The following is an 11,300-nucleotide window of genomic DNA, read 5'->3' as shown; positions in this document are numbered from 1 at the left end:
AACTAGACAAAGTTTTGCATGGTTGCATTCACTAATTATCATAAAATATAATGATCAACCAAGTGAAATAAAGTTGTTTGCTTAGAAGCCATAAGGTTGTTAGTGAGAAAAATTTACTTTTGTATTAGCGAGTAATCCACGGACCACCACAGTCACAGCTCCAGGATTTCACCAAAAACTATCGAATATCCTATTCTAATGTTATTGGTAGTATTTTCCTCACCAGCCACCAACCCCTCTCCCTAACCCCAGTTTCCTTAAAATTCCCTCTATTTAATATGCGGCCGCTGTTAAAATCCCCGCTTGTTTAATTTGACTTTTTTTTTACAGAGGTGCTGGAGTGGTGCTCCGGTGAGGTCCGGAGGTGCTCTGCACCCCTGTTTAGATCCAAGTAACATGGCCCCGGGGATCAAGCTGCCCCGGTTTATGAGGTGTTGAGCGAGTATTTCTGGTCTGGGATCTAGTGTTTTTTACAGAGGTGCTGGAGTGGCGCTCCGGTGAGCTCCGGAGGTGCTCTGCACCCCTGTTTAGATCCAAGTAACATGGACCCGGGGATCAAGCTGCCCCGGTTTATGAGGTGTTGAGCGAGTATTTCTGGTCTGGGATCTAGTGTTTTTTTTTCTGGAGTTCCTTTGGAAGTGTTGCTGCTAATCTGAGGAGAGAATGAGTTTGAATTCCATCCTGTTCTGTGTTTGAACCAGTAGAAATAGACATGGGGGTTCAGTGTTCGAACTGTGTTTGGAAATTCCTCCTCACTGTCTCCTGTCTGTTAGACAGTAGAAATCAAACAGAAACTCAAGTTGCTGGAAATCTGCACTAAAAATGAAAAGTTCTGAATCCATTCTGACAAAAGATTGTGAACCTGAATTGTTAAATTTGTTGCTCTCCCCACAGCAGTTCCTTAACTTTTGAGCGATTCTGGTGAATCCAGTTTCTTTTTATTCCATTCACTCTGGAATGGTTTAAATTTCGTGATTGTCTGTTATGCAGTTGTTACTAACAAGTTTCACCTGAATAATCTCAGGGATGATGGGCTTTATGTTTGAGGAGCATTTGATGGTTGTGGACCTGTGCTCAATGGGGTTCAGAGGAACGGTGGGGTTGGTGGAGGGATGTATGGTTAAGTAAACCTACCGAATGCTGGAAAGCCTGGATACAGTGGACATGGAGAGGATGTTTCCATTAGACGGAGAGTCTGTGATCTGACAGCATAGGCTCAGAATAAAGACGCTTCCCTTTAAAATTGAGGTGAGAAAATTTCTTCATCCAAAAGATGACTGAACTGTGGAATTTGTTGCCGCAGAGGGTGGTTGAGGCTGCCATTTGGTTATGTTTATGACAGAGATTAATATATTGATGATTGCTAAGTAGCTTCAGGGTTACAGAAGGAAGTCAGGGATATGGTGTTGGAATAAATCTCAGCCATGGTTGAGTGGTGGAGCAGACTTGATGGATGGAATCACCTAATTCTGTTCCTGCATCTTACATCTTACCATGACAGAACGATGACTCCTTCCTATCCCACATCAGGTTTTGTGACGTGTCAGGGACAATTACAGATTTGTTCACTGAGTTCATTATATTTGTCTTCAATATTTAGATTTCAGTGAGCAGAAATATTTTGTTGTCCTTTGTATTGTTAACATGCTTCATTATCTTTCATGTTAATGTTAGACCTGCGGTGAGAGATTTATTGGAAGAAAAACCCACAACTGGAAGCAAACCACGACTGAAGATGAGGGAACAGCAGCAAGTGAACCAGCCCGAGGACTGAGAGCACTGACTGGAGAGAAACCCATCTGACTCAGGATTTCCATTGATTCAGTCAGGAGCAAGTCTGGTGAGTCTCATTTAATCAAACACTGGTCCTTTAGACATTACATACCTGTAAAAGGAAGGTAGGGAATAGTTGGAGTGAGCTGAATGTGACCAGAAATACCAGTTATGCCTCTATCAGACCAGTTGCAATCATTCCAGGTCTGGTAATGTGCTGTCAGTATCCCAGCTCTTTAAAGTCACTCACATTCCCTCAGTGTTTGCTCATTTGAAGAACTTGTATCTTCTGAAGTAGCTTTTGGTCGGTTCTGAGTGTGGAGAGGGAAAGAGGGGTGTTTATATTTACTATCCTGCAAAAAGAAGTAATTGTTTACAATTACCTGCTGCAGACTCACTGCCCATACCCTGTACATTCTCAACCAGATTATTGACATAGATGACAAGTAGCAATGGGTGTCACCCTGGGGAGCTCCAGGAGGCACGGGCCTTGACTCCAATAAACAGCCTCCCATCATCACCATCTGCTTCCTACCATCGAGCTGTTCCCAGACTCTGGGCTCTGTGACAAACACAATGTTAGTAGAAAGATTAGACTGTGAGTAATATAAAGAGATATTTGTTGCTTCCTGAAAGCTGTCTGATGCAATGGACCTGATCCTCCTTTGCTCACAACGTGATCTGCCCTAGGACTCTTCCTCCCGGGTCACACTGTGTCCGATAACCCACATCCACAACCTCCCTCCACCCCGCCAGTAACCCCACAACTTTCCCACCATTTACCCCACACCCATACACGTAAACAGATCCTCGTTACCGACATCCACTCTCATTGCTTGGGGAACCAGAACTAACTGATCCTCCATTCCCGGAACAGACTGTGCAGCCGTCAGGCTCGGTCCTGACTCTTTCCCACTGCAACCGCCCTTCGATTTACACAAGCTCGAGACCAGCTCCTTCCTCATCGCCGCCCAACCAGGCTCAAAGCTCGATAAGGAGCCTCATGTGTGGCACCTTATCAAAGATCTGAAAATCCAAGTCCACAATATCAACCAATTCTCCTTTGTCTACCCTGCTTATTATTTCTCAAAGCATTCCAACAAATTTATCAGGCAAGATTTTCCCTTGCAGAAACAATGCTGACTCCGTCCCATTTTATCTTGTGCCCAAACTCACATCCTTAACAATCGACTCCAACATCTTTCAAACCACTGTCAGACTAAGTGACCTATAGTTTCCTTTCTTCTGCCTCTCTCCCTTCTTGAAGAGTGGAGTGACATTTCTGAAATCTTTATGGGTTGAGCTCAGAAATCGCAGGGGTAAAAGGACCCTGATGGCAGTTATCTACAGGCCTCTAAACAGCTGCAGTGATGTGGACTACAAATTACAGCAGGAAATAGAAAAGGCTTGCCAGAAGGGCAGTGTTTTGATCATTGTAGGGGATTTTAACATACGAGTGGATTGGGAAAATCAGCTCGGCACTGCATCTCAAGAGAGAGTATTTGCAGAATGTCTACGAGATGGCTTTTTAAAACACCAGAACTGAATTGACTGCGCTAGTATTCAGGGGCACCACTGACATAGTCTTACCCTGTTGGAGAATTCGGGCACATTCCCAATGTGCTCCCCACTCATCTTGCTTAGCATAGGTGTGGCAGAGGGACAGGAAAGTGTTAAACTGGGGGCCTCCCGAGACAGGGGCAGGTTCCCTTAGGGTCAATAAAATTAGCATTAACCAGTACATTTTCCAGTCCTTATCAGTTCCGCCAGTAACGTGTTTACAGTCCGTTTGATGTGTCCGCCAGAGCTGCCCTTCCACCATCACTGCAGGAGGTGTTGTCAGTAGCACTTGGTACAGTCCTCTCCACCTCGGTCCCAACTTCTTATCATCCCAGTTCTTGAGCAGGACAATTCTCTAGGCTGGATGGTGGAGTAGTCACCTTTAGTTTAGGGTTCATCCTCTCGATAGGCTTGTCGTACCTGTGAATGCAAGCTTTGGAGAGTGTTAGTTAATTTCCATAAGTATTTTCCCATCTCCTCCCCCAAGGTATGCATATCCAATGTTGCAGGTAAGCCCTCAGGGAGGAGTGGCAGACAAGGTCGGGGTCCCCATGGGGTTCTCATGGGCTTCCTGTAGATAATTTCCGCAGGTGATAACCCCGTCTTACTTGATAGCGTGATTCTCATATGGGATAGGACTAAGGGTAAAACCTTCAATCAGGTCAATCCAGTTTCTTGTGTAAGTTTTGCCAACTTATCTTTCAAAGTACAAAGTTCCACTGTGTCGCTACGTTCAAATGATGGGTGCAGTGGAACTGCTGTTTTATAGCAAGTTCTTTACAGATTTCCTCATTTATTTTGGCCCATTGTCCGAGCTTATCACTTCTGGAAGTCCATAGTGAGGAGTTATTTCTTTTAGCAATATGTTCACAACAGTCATAGTGGTATCATTAGTTGTAGGAACAGCTTCAATCCATCTGCTAAATGCATCTACTATCACTGAGCAACACCTATAACAATGTACTCAGGAGATTCTATAAACTCAAGTTACAAACAAGAAAAAGTTCCACCAGGCAAGGGGGTAGTTCCCGAACCACAAGGCATCCCCTTCCCAGCATCTGTTTTTTTTTACAATTTAAGCATGCTTTGGCTGGTTTTTCAGCTGCTTTCTGGAAGTCAAGATTGTAATAGTGTATTAACCATTCCCTCCTTGCGCAAGCGTGTACAATTATGTACATGATCTATAAAAATAGGTACGAACACAGAGGGAACACAGAGCTGTCCCGCAGGCGTCACCCATAAATTGGTCTGAGGTTCCAGGTGGCAACCCATTTGGGACCATAGTTTGTGCTCTCCTTCAGGGGGGTCCCCCTGTTAGTTACGTATTTCCCCCATGTCTGGCATACCCGTGCTTAGATTTTGACTAATAGGAGCTTGCTGGGTTCCCCAGGGGACTAAAAGTGTGGGATTCAAGGCTGTCTGTTTGGCCGCTGCATCAGCCCTAACGTTACCCTGGAACATCTCATCACACTCCCCAGTATGGGCTGCACATTTAATAATAGTGAAAACTCGAGGTAGCTGTAGAGCAGTGAGTAAGTTGTTTACAATGTTAGCATTACTTATGGGGTGGCCAGAGGAAGTCAGGAATCCCTAAAGCCCCGTAGTCAGTTCCTAACGGGAGTCCATGTAAAAGTCCACACTTTAGTTTGTTGCTAGGACACAGGCAGGAGTCAGAGCAAACAGCTCAGCCTTCTGGGTAGAGACAGCTGATTCAAAAGAGGCCTGCTCAATTACAATGGCATGCAAAAGCTTGGGTACCCCGGTCAAAATTTCTGTTACTGTTAAACAAGTAAAAGTTGTACTGATTTCCAAAAGACATAAGTTAAAGATCACACATTTCTGTAATATTTTAAGCAAGGAAACTTTTTTTTTAATTTCCATCTTTTACAGTTCCAAAATAACAAAAAAGGCAAAGGGCCTGAAGCAAAAGTTTGGGCACCCTCCATTGTCAACACCTAGTAACACCCCCTTTGGCAAGTATCACAGCTTGTAAATGCTTTTTGTAGCCAGCTAAGGGTCTTTCAATTCTTGTTTGGGGGAGTTTTGCCTATTCTTCCTTGCAAAAGGCTTCTAGTTCTGTGAGACTCTTGAGCCATCTTGCATGCACTGCTCTTTTGAGGTCTATCCACCGATTCTCAATGATGCTTAGGCCGGGGAACTCTGAGGGCCTTGGTAAAACCTTCAGCTTGCACCTCTTGAGGTCATCCATTGTGGATTTTGAGGTGTTTTTAGGATCATTATCCTGTTGTAGAAGCCATCCTCTTTTCATTTTTGGCTTTTTTACAGACAGTGTGATGTCTGCTTCCAGAATTTGCTGGTATTTAATTGAATTCATTATTCCCTCTACCAGTAAAAGTCCCTGTGCCACTGGCTGCAACACAAGCCAAAAGCATGATCGATCCACTCCCCGTGCTTAACAGTTGGAGAGGTGTTCTTCTCATGAAATTCTACACCCTTTTTTCTCCAAAGATATCTTTGCTCATTGCAGTCAAAAAGTTCTATTGTAACTTCATCAGTCCACAGGACTTGTTTCCAAAATGCATCAGGCTTGTTTAGATGTTCCTTTGAACCTTCTGAATTGAACTCTGGGCTCTTTGGCTTTCACCCAGGGCAAACCCAGACAGTGATATGGGGAAGCACCAGTTCTGTCTGTCGCCAAAGGAAATCCGGAACTTCAGGCAGTAATGCGCTGACCTCTTTTCCTTTAACCTCTCCAATCACCGTGACTGGGAACTTCTGTCCCTCGAGGGGTGCATAATATTGGCTTTCCTCAGTTCAGCACCTCGGAGGGTCAAAGCACAGAGTCACATGAGGGTCGGCCGCTGGCAGAAGGGGTTCAAACGCAGATAAAGTGCCCAGCACTGGGGGGGAGGGGGGTTGTCAGTAACTGGGGAAGATGTCCTTGTTCACTAGTCCCAGGGTGATATCCTCGTCCACGCAGAGAATCTCGATTTCCAACGGACAGAACAAGTCTCTCTCTGCTAGATTACACCCCGACTGGTGGTGACTGTAAATGAAGCCTCACACTGGGTGCCCTGGAATTCCACCTGCAGTGGCTGGGTACATGAATACATACGTGCCCTGCCTTTGAACCCAGACAGTCCATTTTTCTGATAGCTGTTTTCCATTTTCTGAAACCATTTCCTGATTGAGAGTGGATGTGGTTGCCGCCATATCAATAATAAATGGAATTCCAGCCACTTGCAATATTACATTGGGCTCTTCCTGAGGGGTGATACTCATGGTTGGAAGCATCCTTGTTTGTCAATTTCTAAACGGGCTGTTGCCCCCACCGGTTCCTTGGTATGTTTTTGTTCCCATTTCTGTTCCCCAGATATAGCCCGCTCATGTCCTTCGTCCCGCTGAGCCCATTTACCTGTTATATTAGTTCCCTTCGGGGTCGATCGGGATTCGAAAGTCGGGTCAAAGCTTGTCACGTTCCATTTCAGTCTTTGTCAGGCCAATCCATATCATTTGTTTTAATCATGTTGGCTAACTTAGTTGGTAAGCATTGGAGCAGTTAGGCATTAAACGGGAGGGACGGATTCCCATCTTTAAAGACTCGGTCTCCTGTGAAAGTGCTCAGCAGGCCATAAATCGCTCCCAATAGACTGGTCCCGATTCTCCAGGCTTAGGTTTTCTTTGACGTACTTTAGTGATGTTTGCAGGTTGCTGGAGAGCCCTTTCCAAGGCTTGAATGATCCGGTCTGTCTGTTCATTCTCATCATGGATTCCTGCCTGTAACTCCGGATAGGTTTGGTATCTCAGTTCTGCCTTCCGTTTCCACCCCTCATCAGCTGAGAGAATCATGCAGCAGAGCGAATAAATCTTGCGGAGTCGCATTATGCACTCAGCATCACAGTCACTGTCCTCAAACAGGGTCGGTATGCCAGACATGGGTTCGGGATCCCTTGTTTCACTTATCACTTAGAACTTCAAACTGATGTTCTTGCCCTGCTCTCCTATCCAGGCCGGCCTTGATTTGCTTACGTTGTTTTCCATACTCTCGTTTTCGGCGCCCATCCACCCATTCATGCTCCGCTTTCAGCCTCTCCCAACCATTGGCGTTCCTTCGGCAGTGCATACCTCTAATGCTTTGTCACATGCATTATTCCACCAACTTGCTAATACTATACTGTTCTACTTTGCATCGGCCTTATCCTACCATTCCTTTTTCAGTAATTTCCACTTCTTTCCACTGTTCTTTTTCCATATCAAATTTACTGCTTGTTCTCACGAGGTAATATCCCAGGCTCCCCCCCAGTGGCCAGATTTTGTTTCCCAATTTCTTACTCAGCGCTGCACTCAACATTCACAAATCTTTTCCCTTGTCTGGAAAACTCTCACACATATTGTGTTTGGCTGCTGTTGTCCCACTCATATCACTCAACTGCAATTGACCTCTGTTCTTTACCCGGCACAAAGCCTTCTGCTCAATTAACAATCAGATAAATTTACACGGCTGGCAACTCCTGTGAAATTGATAAATTTACCTGGGACCACCTCCTGCCCACTTACTAAAATTTACCCGGCCCATCTGCCTCCTCAGTAAAATTTTGCCCACCTTATATGAGTCTCCCAACAGATTCTTTCCCAGTCCCGTCAAGGTATGTGATCAGCTTGGGAGAGGGACCGTACCTCGAAAGGAACTTAACGGAGACTGACAAAGTACCTATTGGGCGCCTGGTCGGTCTCCGCAGTCCCCAGAGTGGTCCAGCCACTTACTCAGCCCGTCTGCTTGGCACTCCCTATATTGGGATCCTGTTCGTGACACCAAATGTTAAAGTTGAATCTGAATAAAACACGAGAGACCAGCTATCGTCACCACAGTTTATTGCGCATTCTCCTGTAGGAGTTTGAGACCCAGTTGTCAAAGGGAAGGCACGTAAGCAGTCAGGTTACAGTCGTGTATTTATACATACTAAGCCCCATACATTACTATTTGCAAGATGTTATTTGAACTGGTATGCTCACCAAGTCTGTTGGTGCAAAACTTAATTACTTAGATAAGAGAGTTCATAAAATGAAGGTTTTAATTGCAGATGCACGTGCTGTTCTGTCCTTATCAGTTATTCCCTTTGCAAGGCCCTGACTTAGTTACAGACAGATGTTCATTCCTGTCCTTTTCAGCGAGTCCTCCTCCCTTTACTCAAATATGGGTACAATGTATAATGTTATCAACTAACGAGGATATAATGTATAATGTTATCAACTAATAAGGGTACAATGTATAATGTTATCAGTTCTCAGTGTGTCTCTCTGCAAGCCAGAGAGAACTGGGAATGTGCCTGTCTTAGTTAACCGCTGAAAACAGAGTTTACTTAAGTTCCAAAATTCCTATTCAGTCCCAATTATTCTTTTAGCCAGAGGTTACAAAGGTTCAAAATGATTTTGTTATATATCCTCAATTCCTCAGGAGTGCACAGGGGAAATATTCATGTTACCTGTGGTTATTGTGGCGATGCAGAAGTTGCTGGAGAATTTACAAGTGCGAAGTGATATTTGGAAATCTGACATTTTAAAGTGTAATTTAGCAAGCAAATCGCTTATGGACAAAGTGCAAAAGCTCTGGTGAGAAAAGTTTTCATTACCCGTTACAAGCCTGCTACATAGGTTGTGTGAGAGTGCAGATGAACTTGATCTAACTCAGAGATCAAAGTTCTTATGGACAATGCTTTGCTAGCTGTTAAAATAAATACCTCTCTATATAAAATACACTGTGCACATGTTATCACTGGGTAAAGAAATGCACATTATGAGATTTATGTGCCCACTGGTCATTGCAAGTTAGAGGGGACATTGGTGGGAAGGTGGGGAGTCCTCCAGTGTCCTTGATGCCCTCACCTACAAGATGTGCATCCAGCTGCAGCCTGTAATCCTGCACTTTAAGGAGTTGGAACTTGAAACGGATGAATTCTGGATCATCCAGGAGTTGGAGGGGGAGATAGATATGACGTGAAGTGAGATGAGTTACACTCAAGGTACAAGACACAGGAAACTGGGTGAAAGTGAGGAAAGGGATGAGGTTAAACATTCCTCACAAAATACTCTTGTGACCATCCCACACAACAACAGTTGGACCACTTCAGAAACTGTTGGGGATTATTAGCAGAGGAAAGTCAAAGGGGTGATAGGGGATTCGTTAGTTAGGGGAACAGAACAAGAAGGAATGAATATCCTCGTGGTAAGGCTTTCTAATGCTAGTGTGGGGGGAGGGGTGATGTGATTAAAGTAAGTTGTAGTGGGAACGGTAACCAGAATGACAGAACAGATAGTGGAGAGGGTTAATTGAATTGAATTTATTGCATACATTCTGCATCTACATGAGTAGTAGAAATCTTCACATTACGTCTCTGTTGAAAATGTGTCATTTATAGTAATTTATAAAAAATAGTATGTAGATAGGGCAGTCAATATGACATAGAAATCAATTAATCAGTCTGATGGCCTGGTGGAAGATGTTCTCCCAGAGCCCGTTGGTCCTTTTGCTGTGGTACCGTTTCCTGGATGGTAGCAACAGGATCAGTTTGTGGTTGTGGTGAATTGAGTCCTCAATATCCTTTTATCACACCTGCCTCTGCAAATGTCCTGAATAGTGGGAAGTTCACATCTAGAGATGTGCTGGGCTGTGCGTACCCCTCTCTGTAGGTTCTTGCAATTAAGGAAAGTGCAGTTTACCAGGCAGTCATTCAGCCAGTCAGGATGCTCTCATTTGTGTTCCTGTAGAAACTCCTTAGGATTTGGGTCCCCATCCCAAACTTCAACCGTCTGAGGTGAAAGAGGTGCTGTTGTGTTTTTATCACAACACAGCTAGTATATACAGACCATGTCAGATCCTTGGTGACCCTCTCAACCCCAGATCCATTGGTGCCAATAGAGGTTAGCCTGTCCCCATTCCTTTTGTCATCCACAATTAGCTCCTTTGGGTTTGTGACAATGATTGAGAGGTTGTTTTCTTGACACCAGTCAGATGTTGTTCAGACCTCAGACAGAGTCAGCAATCAAATGGTTGAGCATGGTGCGATGAATGTGCTGAGCTGTGTATATCACAATGCAAGAAGCATCGTAGGAAAACCAGATGAGCTCAGGACAGGGAAATATGATATTGTAGCCATTACTGGGACTTGGTTACACCCAACAGTCTGAGATATTTAGAGCAACAAATTTGTAGAGAGATCGCAGACCATGCCAAGAAACAAAGGTTGATTCAGTTGGTGATTTTAACTTCCCAGATATTGACTGGGATTCCCATACTGTGAAAGGACTAGATGGGGCAGAGTTTGTCAAATGTGCCCTTAATCAGGACGTAGAATTCCCGACGTAAATTGTGCAATAAGCTGTTAGGAAATGACCCAGGGCTGTTGACAGAAACTAGTGATCATAATGCCATGAATTTGAAAGTAAATATGCAAAAAGAGGTCTGGACCATGGGTTGAGATTCTAAACTGGGGAAAGGTCAATTTTGATGGTATCAGAAAGGATCTGACAAGTGTGGTTTGGGACAGGCTGTTTTCTGGCAAAGGAGTACTTGTAAGTGGGAGGCCTTCAGAAGTGAAATTTTGAGGGTGTGGAGTTTGTATGTGCCTGTCAAAATAAAAGTTGAAAGGTAAATGGTGCAGAGAACCTTGGTTCTCAAGAGATATTGAGGCCCCAGATATTTTGTTCCTCTAAATGCCTCAGACTGTTGGGTGCTGTCAAGACTCCTTAACGACTGACTCATTAATCATCATTCCAATTCCTGAGCTCATCTGACTTTTTTTTTGTCGTCTTCTGTTGGTTCCTAAAAGATTCCCAATAGTTTTTGCTCTTTTGTTTGCCCTCTGTTTGGCTTCTCATTTCAGCCATGGTTGTGTCCTCCTGCCTTTCCAATGCTTCCACTTCTTTCATAAGTATCGATCACTCAACTCCCGAGTTTCTGCCAGAAACTCCAGCCATTGCTGTTCCATTGTCACTCCTACTTGTTTTCC

Source organism: Hypanus sabinus, unplaced genomic scaffold (assembly GCF_030144855.1).
Source record: "Hypanus sabinus isolate sHypSab1 unplaced genomic scaffold, sHypSab1.hap1 scaffold_697, whole genome shotgun sequence".
Classification (NCBI taxonomy): Eukaryota; Metazoa; Chordata; class Chondrichthyes; order Myliobatiformes; family Dasyatidae; genus Hypanus; species Hypanus sabinus.
The sequence above is the reverse complement of the archived record's forward strand: the minus strand, read 5'-3'. Positions refer to the sequence as shown.